This window comes from Elephas maximus, chromosome 23, assembly GCF_024166365.1.
Source record: "Elephas maximus indicus isolate mEleMax1 chromosome 23, mEleMax1 primary haplotype, whole genome shotgun sequence".
Classification (NCBI taxonomy): domain Eukaryota; kingdom Metazoa; phylum Chordata; class Mammalia; order Proboscidea; family Elephantidae; genus Elephas; species Elephas maximus.
This window is the reverse complement of record NC_064841.1, coordinates 31,167,595-31,179,748: the sequence shown is the minus strand read 5'-3', so window position 1 is coordinate 31,179,748 and position 12,154 is coordinate 31,167,595. Positions and strand designations below refer to the sequence as shown.

Below are 12,154 nucleotides of genomic sequence, written 5' to 3'. Positions count from 1 at the left end.
GACAGTAATAAATATAAGAATGTTATTAAATATTGGAAGAGATGACCAATAGAGGTTATGGATTAGCGGTCTTAGAAATCTTTAAAAAATAGGAGCAATCACCATCTGTCTTAGATGGTTTGTGTCTTTACCTGCCTAGAGGCCAAATACCGAATCATTACCAAATGTAAGGTTCTATTATCCCAGAGATTGATGTCATTACCCCTGAAGTTTAATGCATGGGAATGGGGTAAGTGACTGAAGAGTGCTGCATTGAAGATTGAAGGATGGAAGGAGATGATAGAACATAAGTCTAGCATTTAATTTCTCCAAAGTCCCATAAAAACAGTATTAAAAAAATAGAAGTTTGTTGAGGTTCCTACTTTGCATTTTACTTATGTGTATACATGGCTTATTTGCTTTATTAAACCATAAGCTTCTTGAGGGCAAGAGACATATACATGTATGTATGAATATATATGTACATGTATTTATATGTACATGCCCCCACATGCCCCAGGCTCCTTAACACTGAGAATGACAGCCAAGTGTATAGGTGTATAGGGACCAGTGAGTCCTACCTATCAGCGCTAACTAGTTTGGGGCCTGGGCCTAGAGGATGTTACCTATTTTGAATATCATCCCTAGTCAACACTTCTTGAGAGCTGAGTCCTCAAGACAGCAGTGAGTTTTATCTGAGAGCAGTGAGTTTTATCTACTTTTTCACTAATGTACCCCCAGCACCTAGAATAGTTTCTGGAGCATAGTCAGAACTTAATAAATACTGCCTGAATAAATGAATTAATAAATGAATGGTAATAGTCAATACATTTGTTAGGCACTAAAAATAGCAATTTTTTTTCCTAGACAAAAAAGAAAAAGTTAAGAATATTCTCACATGGTTCTGTGTCCTTGGATGCAAAATTTCAGTAGTCTAACTTTTATTTCTCTCCCTTCTCTCTCATATTCCTATGCAAGGATATGTACAATCAGCAAGTTGCACCACAGTCTTTCAAAACAGAGAAAAGCACTGATTAAAGTCCATAACCCCTTGCACAGTAATCACCTCGCTTCCTGGTTTTTACATCATTTCAAAAACTTCTAAATGTCTGATAAACAGTAAGTCTGCTTGAAGCTAGACTGCTCTCTTCATTTCTCTGCAGTAAAATAGAAATCAGAATTTTTGGTCTCCAGGGGAGAAAGCATCATGAAAATATTAGAACTCTATAAATATACTGTTTAATTAAAAAAACTTTTGACGTTATAAACCACTCTCTGTCTGCATTTGAATTTTCCCTTTTATCTTTTTCATACCTTTATATTTTAAGTACCTAAGGCCAAAAACTAGTTTTCCATCTGGTTAGCATAATTTATTTATTGCCTTGGGCACAGATTTGCAACGTAATGTAAATAACAATAACTATTTTGCATGGCTATTGTACCCCTGAAAACTTACCAACATTAATTTTCATAGCCCTCCTTAAGGAATACATGAACAGTGATATTATTAAGGCTTGGCTAATAAAATCTGGCTTAAAAATAACATATTTGCAAGAAAATTCTAATTTGCCATTTTCAGTTTAGTGTTGTATGGACGTCTGTTTGTTTTGCTAGAACTCAAAAAAGGCATTTGCCTCCGTTAACATCCCCCAGGAACATTTAAGTTCAATTTAGATTCCTCTCCTACCCAAGCAGGAGACTGAATTGTTTATTTTTTTGTTTTGTTTTGTTTTAATAGATCTCTCTGCCTACATGACACCAAAGCTCAGACTGACCAGATGCACAAATGAAGCATAACCATCTGGAAACCCTCCCTACACTGGCTTTTAGAAACAGCTTCCCATCTACTAGGTATCAGCAGTTGGTGCTGGCATTGCTGTAGTAATAGCAGAAGAAGTCACAGTAGTTGTTGTACTAGTCATTGTAGTAACAAACATTTACTGAGGACTGTGTGCCAGGTCCTGTTCTAAGCACTTTACATGTATTAACTCATTTAATTTACACAACAACCTTATAACATACATGCTATTATTATCCCCTATTTTACAGGTATGGAAACTGTGGATAAGAGAGGTTAAATAATTGCCCAACGTCTCATAGCTAATAAAAAGTTTGGACAGTATATAATAAAACAAATAGAGGCTACAGATCCTGATACTTCTTAGATATAACCAATCACCTCACAGGATTAGTTTTCTTGGTTTAAGGACTTAGGCTCATAATCTCATGGGATAATTTGGTCAATTGGCATAATACAGTTCATAAAGTTTATGGTCTACTTCCTACTTTGATGAGTAGCATCTGGGGTCTTAAAAGCTTGTGAGCAGCCATCTAGGATACGGCTATCTCTATTCAGCTGGAGCAAAAGAGAAAAAAGGAAACCCACAAATCAGAGAAGGAACCAGTCCTCAGGACTGTCTCCATGAACCACAGCTTCCTCTATCTTGAGACCAGAAGAACTAGATGGTACCTGGCTACTACTACCGAATGTCCTGATCAGAGCCATAGCAGATGGATCCTGATAGAAAGGGAGAAAAATATGGACCAGAACATCAAATCATCAAAAAATCCAGACTTACTGGGGCCTATGAAACTGGAGGAAACCCTGGTGGCATAGTGGTTAAGTGCTACAACTGCTAACCAAAGGGTCAACAGTTCAAATCCACCAGGCGCTCCTTGGAAACTCTATGGGGCACTTCTACTCTGTCCTATAGGGTCGCTATAAGTCGGAATCGACTCGACGGCACTGGGTTTGGTTTTTTTGGTTTTATGAAACTAGAAGAATCCCCAAGACCATTGCCCTGAGATACTCATTAAACCTTGAACCAAAACTATCCCATGAAGTTAACTTTTAACTAAAGAGCAGATTTACTCAAAAAGTAAAGAATGTCACCCTTGAGTACCGTGCTGTTTTAAAAATTTGATTTACATGTGATCAAACGGTCAACAGTTACTCTAAAGCCTGGATGAGGGGGTTGGGGGCAATAAGACAAATGGTAATGGAACAACTAGAATGGAAATGATAAGAATATTGACACAATGTGAAGAATGTAACCAATGTCACTGAAAATTATGTGTAGAAATGGTTGAATGGGAACCTGTTTTGCTGTGTATTCTTTCACCAAAAAATACAATAAAATATTAAAAAAAAAAAAGGGTCAGGTCAAGATTCAAACCCAAGCAGTCTGATTCCACATGTGAAACCTGTATTTACTCAGCATCTATTTTTTAGGCACTGCATAATGCTCTGACTGCCCAATATGTCCTGTGATAGATAAATGACCACCCTGTATTTTGATTCAGCAACATTTACCAAAAAACCTGGAATTAATCAAATCTTTCTGATAATAACTTCTCTTTCTTAAAACAGCAAGTATTGGGAAAACACTAAGTACAGACTTACGAACTTTGTTACTTATGGCCTGGTTTTCACCAAAGGAACTACAGGTCTGTATTACATGTGAATACATGTGATATACAGATGGACACACAGATACATACTCACATACTATCACCTGTTGATTTGTCCAGTTCAAACAAATGGTCAGTGCAAAGAAGGTTGATGGAATCAGTCAAAACAGTTATTTGACACCCTCTAAAACAAAAGGGAACTCTATGGGGCAGTTCTACTCTGCCCTATAGGGTCGCTATGAGTTGGAATCGACTCGATGGCACTGGGTTAAAACAAAAGGGAGTGGGAAAGAGACCCAAACATTTGTTGGGTCTAATTTTTTATTTTAGAATACCTTGCACTGGAGTCACACAGAGGCCTAATTTTACAGCCTGCAAAATGTTTACAAGGAAGGTGGTAAGGACAACAGATATAACTTTTAATGCCACCCCAAGACCATCTTGATCTGGCCGCAAAGAGTTACATTGTACACCATCACAGCCTAATGCTTCATGGGAATTCTCGTTCTATCTCCACGTCCTTTACTTTGAAAAATGCACTTTTCTACTTGTTTACAAAGTCCTATTGTCCATTGGTGGAGGAAGGAGAGAAACAATTACATTTAACTCAATCCCTTCAGCTAAAATTAAATGCTGATCTTAAGGTTCATATCCAGAAGTAGCCAGAGATAAACATAAGGTCTGTGTAGTTCCAAATTGCTTGGTTAATTTAATCAGCATAACAATTCAAATTGCTCCTGTTTTAACCATATTCTACTTGGAAAAACCAGAAGAAAATTATAAATAAATTGAAAAGAATCTTTATTACCTTTACCAAGGAATATAAAATTACAGGAAAAGACACCTGAATATGTGGAGTGTCTTTCATTCTTGAATTAGTTGCTGTATCTTCTGTATAATATTGCAGTTTTCAACACAAGCACTCAGTTTATCAAAGAGCAGAATAAAATAACAACATAAAAACATAGAACGACTTGCCTGCTCATAGCTGATGACTTCCCTAGGGCTGCAGTAACTTATATACCTTTGTTAGGCAATTCCTTCTAGAATTTTCCCGCATTTTTCTCTTTTGTTTTGTTTTGTTTTCTTTCATGAGCTACAAAACTGTGTGGCTCTCCCCTCTCATGATGCCTCTCTCTCATTACAAGTGCTGCCATCCTGTTAGACACCTAAGTGACATGTTCACCAGAGTTCAGAGGTGAAGAGAACTGAATTTCAAAACCACACAATTTATGTGGAGATGAAATACCTACCTCACTTGTTTCTGTGTCAGATGTATGGGAAGACTGTGTGTATAATAGGCTGCTTGATTTGTGTGATGGAGGGAGAATTTTTTTAAGCCCTCTGAAGGAAAAAAAAAAAAGCTCACACTTATTTCTAGGCTCATCTATACTTCTTTTCTTGTATTTTACGTGGAAACATTTTAGAACTCACGGTTTCCATACTTAGGTACGTTTTCCACAGTTAATTAATCCTGCTTTCCCACATGACAAATGACCCTATCTCATAAAAGGGCCACATTGGCAGGCAAGGATTGAGTCAAAGAAGGTATTCTTTAATATTTATATATGCACCGAGTTTTTGTTTGTTCGTTTAAACATTGACCTTTCAGAGTATGAAAATGTGGTGCATCTTCCACGCAAATGTAAATTTTAGCATCTTTTAGGTGAGTTAAGTGCATGAATTTTTTTCTCACCCTCTAGAACCACAATGCTCAATTAGGGAAAATAATCTGAGTCTTCCATAGCTATATTTTTAGGCCTAACAAACCTTGTGCTCCCAACTAAGAAAATTCGGAAAATAAATTCTACTCAAGTAGCTATACTGTAGCTTCTGGAAATTGCCAATGCAAATGACAGTCTTTGTCCCCCTCCCCCCCAAATTTCCACATTTTGCTTGGAAAAAAATAAACTCCAAATCATTAAATTGTGGTTTATTTTACCCTTTACTCAATATTAAATTAAGATGGGGGAGGATGCCCAGGGATATTAGCCTAGACACCATGCTTGCACCAGGAGAGCTAGAAGGATGCACCACTATTCTTACCTATAAGAAGTGACCAAAAAGACAATGGAGTGACCACAGCCTGTTTTTGGACATCCCACATGGCTGCATATCTCTAGAGACCAAGAAGGCACCGCGTTGGGCTAGATTCTACTGTCAGCTTTATCTGTTAACTACTAGTCCTGGGAAATCCATGCCACCTCTCGGGGCCTCTGTTTCCTCATTCATAAAATGATGTGGATGGAAAAGGCATTCTCTAACAGCCCCTCAGCGCTAACGTTTTATGATTCTATCTTATGCCACGTGATATGGCACTATTCCCCACTCTCTCAACTCTCCAACCCTCACTGATTTATTGCCGAATAGCCAGTCAGTACAGCAAGCTCTGGGCTTAATCTGGCCTCTCTTGCATTAGTCAAACCAAGGTATTTCCCACCGTCATGACCATGCTGCAATCCTGGCTCACACAGAAAAATCAATCAACCTATCTACCTACCTATAAATCTATCCATCTATCTACCTACCTATCTGTGTTCAAATAACATGCAATTCCTGGAGAAAAATTAATGTCTTACGGCTGCTTCCCATGATTGCCCTTTAAATCACTGCAAACATTTTGCCACCAAAGACACCAGTTTAGCCTACTTGCCAGCACCTGGTTCTTTATAAAATGTGGGTGTTTACTTTTCACCTTCTCTCTCATTCACCACTATCCCTTCTCAGCGTATTTGGACTCAGAGCTGCTAATCTCCACATGCCTTCCATTTTGTTCTATACCTGGACCAGAGGCAGAGCAACAACAAATTATGAACAAACTCAGGTAGGGTTTGTTTTTGTTTTGTATTTCTATAAGCAAGGGCCAAGAATAAGCTCTAAGTAACCATTTTTTTAACCATTAGTTTTCATCAATTTATTTCTCTCACATGCTACATCTCTGGAAGAAAATCTACTGATTTGATGAAAAAGTATCAAAGTTGGAAGGTCTGTTCTCAGCAGTGTGATAAATACCAAAATGAGTAAGATAAATAAGAAAGCCAAAATAAATCCAATAGCAGTAATAACAACGAAAACGGATTATTTTTTGTTATTTGCTCTCCATTAGAATGAATCGTCACGTATGTGTTGATGAATGAATGGACCAGGCAAGATCCGCTTCTGCAAAAAATGGTAGAAACGAGTGAAGAATGTTCTTCCCTGGATGGTTCTCCAAGGCCAAGTTGTTAAGATGACTAGAAATGGAGACTCAGACTAAGTCAGCAAAATCTTTTTCTCTAAGATTCAGAAAATGTATAGAAATATAATTTAATTCATTCTTACATAAAAAAAAAAATAGGCCTGTCATAAAGTTGTGAGGAAAGGACTTTTTTTCTTACTTCTGTTGTATGTCAGACACTGCTACATGCTTTCACATGCATTATTTCATTTAATCTTCTTGACAAATCAGCAGTAGGGTTATTATTTTCTTTTAACCAGTAAAAAAAAAAAAAGCGGTCATCAAATCAATTCCACCTTGAGACTCCATGTGCGTCACAGAAGAACTATGCTCCGCAGGATTTTCAATGGCTGGTGTTTCAGAAGTAGATCACTTTTTCAGAAGTAGGTCTTTCTTCTGAGGCGTCTCTGAGTGGACTGGAACCTCCAACCTCTCGGTTAGCAGCTGAGCACATTAGCCATTTGTACCACCCCAGAACTCCCATTCCTCTATTACTTAAGGAAACTGAGCCTTTGAAAAGCCACATGTAGCAACTTTACCAAAATAAAAAAAAACCAAGCCCATTGTCCTCAACTTGATTCCAACTCATAGCAACCCTACAGGACAGAATTATAACTGCCCTACAGAGTTTCCAAGGAGCAGCTGGTGGATTCGAACTGCCAACCTTTTTGTTAGCAGCCAAGCTCTTAACCACTGCGCCACCAGGGCTCCAGCCTACAGTGGATACAAAATAACTATACATTAAAATTATTGAGTTGCTCCAGCTAGGAAGACTAACTAATAGTATTAAACTGGAAGTAATAAGGGGCTTTGTGTCTGCCCAACATGGAATCAGCTTTTAGCTAACATACTTCTCTGTAAGTTACTATTTCTACTAAAAGAGCAAAAACTATAAAGCACCGCTGCCACCCACAGCATAGCGTAATGCAGAATTCAAGCAAGGACAACAGCAACTAGTAGCAGAACTTTTGCAGAACCTATTAGAGAAAACAATCTGGTTTATACAGTAGTTGATAAAGATTCCCTAAACAAAGCGAAATTGAGCAAATACCTAAGCGCAGACGGAGAGTTTTCTGCTAACAAGCGTTCTGATACAAGGATACCAACCTCCCCATATAGAATGGCATAAAACAAGAACAGCATGGGATACTACATCATTAAGAATTAGAAAACTCCAGGCCCCACCAGAACTATGGCAATCCTCTCAGACATCTCCCTTATTAGTGGAGAGGAACCGGAGATAAATAACAAAATCACTTTTTACATTATTAATACTTTGTTATATATTGTTGTTGTTGTTAGGTGCTGTTGAGTCAGTTTCGACTCATAGTGACCTTATGTACAAAAGAATGAAACACTGCCTGATCCTGTGCTATCCTCATAATCTTTGCTGTACTTTGAGCCCATTGGTGCAGCCACTGGGTCAATCTATCTCCTTAAGGGTCTTCCTCTTTTTCGCTGACCCTCTATTTTACTAAGCATGATGTCCTTCCCCAGGGACTGGTTCCTCCCAATAACATATGCAAACTACACTAGATGAAGTCTTGCCATCCTCGCTTTTAAGGAGCACTCTGGCTGTACTTCTTCCAAGACAGATTTGTTTGTTCTTCTGGAAGTCCATGTATATTCAATATTCTTCACCAATCCCATAATTCAAAGGCGTCGATTCTTCTTTGGTCTTCCTTATATATTGTCCAGCTTTTACATGCATATGAGGCAACTGAAAACACCAAGGCTTGGGTTATTAATATAAAGTTAGGCACAACCTAATCCTCAAAGTGACACCTTTCCTTTTTAAAACTTTAAAGAGGTCTTTTGTGCAAATTGCCCAATGCAATGTCGTTTGATTCTTGACTGCTGCTTAAATTAACTGTGTAATAATTATTATATTACTCCCACTTATATAGTTTAGTCATTCTTCGACTCAAGTTTTTGTTTTCTATTTCTATAAACATGGGCAAAGAACAAGCTCTAAGTAACCATTGGTTTTCATGAATTTATTTGTCTAATGTGCTGTGTCTCTAGAAGAAAATCTACTGATTTGATGAAAAAGTATGAAAGTTGGAAGGCCTGTTCCAGGCAGTGAGATAAATAACAAAATGAGTAAGATGAATAAGGAAGCTTAAATAAATCTAATAGTATGAATAATAATTAAAACAGATTTTGTGTTATTTGCTGTCCATTAGAATGAATTATAGAGTATGTGTTGATGAATGAGTAGACCAGCCGAAATCCACTTCCACTAAGAAATGGCTAGTAGAGAATGTTTTTCTGTTGTTAGGTGCCATCAAGTTGATTTTGGCTCATAGCAGCCCCATGTGACAGAGGAGAGCTAGCTGCACCTTGGAGTTTTCTTGGTTGTAATCTTTATGGAAGCAGATCACCAAGTCTTTTCTCCTGCAAAGACACTGGGTGGATTCAAACTGCCAACCTTTTGGTTAGCAGCCAAATGCTTAACCATTTGTGTCTCCAGGGCTCCTTCAAGTAAATGCTGGCTTCATAAAACCAAAAGTATCCTCCTCTAGAAACTCTGTAGGCTGTGGACTAAGAAATCTCCAGATTTCTTGATTATGCAACCAAGAGTATGATACACAAAGCAGACAGAAAAAATCAGGAACACGTCTTAGAAAATGCTGCTTAAGGTTTATTTCTCTTTGGATTTTCTGCTCCATGTTACACACCCACATACTTGTAAGGCAGAGAGCAGAAAATGGGCCTCATTTGGCTTTCTGCTACGTCACACTATTATGACACATAACCATTAACCCGTGCTAATTGCGTATTTCATGTGAATGAACCAGTACAACAATGCGTGGGCTTGAGAAGATGATCTCATACCAAAAACAAATAAAAGAGGAACCTGCTATATAGGATGTAGGGTTCCTTATTACAAAGATTCAAAACCATGGGTCAAATAACATGCTTTCCAGCAACAATATGATAAGATTCTTTCCTAAAAGGAAAATTCCACTAAAAACAAGCACATTCTGTGTCCTTGGAGATGACCCATAACAACAGTATAGAGAATAATTTTCAATAACAAATAATTTTGTAAAACCAATGTTGTTGACTTTCCTGGTCCCTGCCCATTTCATCTGCATTTTCTAGAAACCAAGCAACTGAAGTGATGTGGCTGTTTACACTTAGAGAAGCAGGCAGACCTTTTGTTCTGCCATCAGCCACTAGTTACCCTTCAACCATTCTCACTCCTCACCTCTCACAGTGCAAACTTCTCAGTACACCATGCCAGAAAAAAACTCAGATAACTCCCAAACACACCACTAGAACCTCAAACAAAACACTAGATAACAAATTCCAGGGTGTCTGCTGTTCTCAAAAAGTTACTAGCAAAGTCTTCTGGTTCCAGCTGCCATTGAGTCAGCTCTGACTCATGGCAACCACACGTGCATCAGAGTAGAATTCTGTTCCCTAGGGTTTTCAGTGGCTGATTTTGGGGAAGTAGATCACTATGCCTTTCTTCCAAGAATGCTCTGGGTGGACTTGAACCTTCAACCTTTCTGTTAGCAATCAAGTGTGCATTAACTGTGCACCACCCAGGGACTTCTAACAAAATCTAAAAATAAAAAACAACAAAATCCAGCACCAGCAGAAATCTGGACATCAGTACTGTGCTGTGCACGACTCCTGAAGACAGATGCGGCTGACTCAAGTCCAAAATGCCTCTTCCTTTCTGGCTTTTTCATTATCCATCAGCTGACTAGAGCATACTAAGCCAACATTATCTTCCTTCCACTTACTTTCACATAAACCCTCCACCCCATAGGCCAGTCCTTTTATTGCCCCCTCACCCATCCTGGCCCCACTCTGTTAGGTTCATCCTCTCCTCCCAGTCTTCTCCTCTCCTTTCTGGGATGCCTTTTTTCTTCTCCTCTCTACTTCCCCTAAACTCTTCCCCAGTGCCCATTCAGTGCTGACTTTTACCAGGTAACTTCATCCAAGCACACCAGCTCTCTCCGCCCTGAAATTGCAGTTTTCACCACGTAGCACCACAAAATTAATGAGTCAAATTTTCCTAGTTACTTCATTTATGATAGTCTTACCCCTTCAATTGGATTAAAAATCCGTGTCTTAGAATTCCTTGGGACACCCTACAACTCAGCCAGCGTACTTAAAACCAAACTGCTGCCAACATCTTCCACAATTACATATAGACTAATTCTAAAAATCTACTATTTGGAAATTCCACTCCAATTTTTAAATGCAAATATTCTCTAATGTTTCTAAACACCAATTTGTTGGGTCTCTCAATTAACAAATGCAATCGCCATGAGTCGGAATCAACTGAACAGCAATTGGTATCAATTTACGCTCTTCTGTGTCTCTTTTCCTCACACCTCCATGTCACCTCTTCCATTGGTTCCTTCCCTGTGATCCCCAAGCTTGCTGAGTTAGCCCCATCAGAGCACCCGTTATTCCTTATTATGTAAGAATCAGAATCATCCGGAGGTGAAAATGTAGGTTCCTATCTGGAAGGCAGGAGTAAAGTATTACTCATCTTTGTATCCAGCCTCTGGCTGTATATGGAAAAAAAAAATATATATATATATATACACACACACACACACACACACACACTCACACATATATGTGACATATATTTGTATACACACACACCATGAAATATATATTATGTACACACACCATGGAATATATATATATAAACCAGGAGCCCTGGTGGTGCAGTGGTTAAGCACTTGGCTGCTAATCATAAGGTTGGTGGTTCAAACCCACCAGCCAGCTGCTCTGAGGGAGAAAGATGTGGCAGTCTGCTTCCGTAAAGATTCACAGCCGCCTCAGAAACCCTATGGGGCAGTTGTACTCTGGCCTGTAGGGTCTCTGTGAGTCAGAATCAACTTGATGGCAACAGGTTTGGTATATAGATATACATTTTTATACACCATGTATATATTACTCATATTCCATGGTGTGTGTGCGTATACATACTCATGGCAACCCTATGTGCAAGAGAACAAAACCCTGCCAGATCCGTACATAACTCATGATATACACACACATATATTTATATCTATACGTACATATAAAACATAGGATATTTTTGTATGTACATATAGATATATATATCATGAGATACATATGTATCATTCATTCATTTATTGCTAAAAAATGTTTGTTAAATGACTAGTATGGAGAGTTAAACCTAGCCTCACTTAAAAAAAAAATAATAATTTATTATTATTTTTTTTTTCACTTAAAATGCAGGTCTTCAGATCCCACCCTGTTGTTGTCGTTAGGTGTCCTCAAGTCGTTAGGTGTCCTCAAGTCGGTTGCGATTCACAGCAACCCTATAGAATGGAGAACTGCCCCCAAAGGGTTTCCAAAGAGCAGCTGGTGGATTTGAACTGCTGATCTTTTGGTTAGCAGCTGAGCTCTTGCCACTACTCTTAACCACTTCACCACCAGGGCTCCAGACCCCACCTTAGACCTACTGAATCAGAAACTGGGGGTGGGCCTCAACTTTCTGCAGCTTATCCAACCCACCAGGTGATTCTGATGCTAGCTAAAGTT

General features: G+C 38.6%; 1 protein-coding gene across 1 annotated transcript in view; it reads right to left on the bottom strand.

The window, feature by feature from the left end:
* MECOM (MDS1 and EVI1 complex locus) overlaps nucleotides 1-12,154 on the bottom strand; it is a 632,261-nt gene that overhangs the window by 527,626 nt on the left and 92,481 nt on the right. The window lies entirely within an intron of this gene.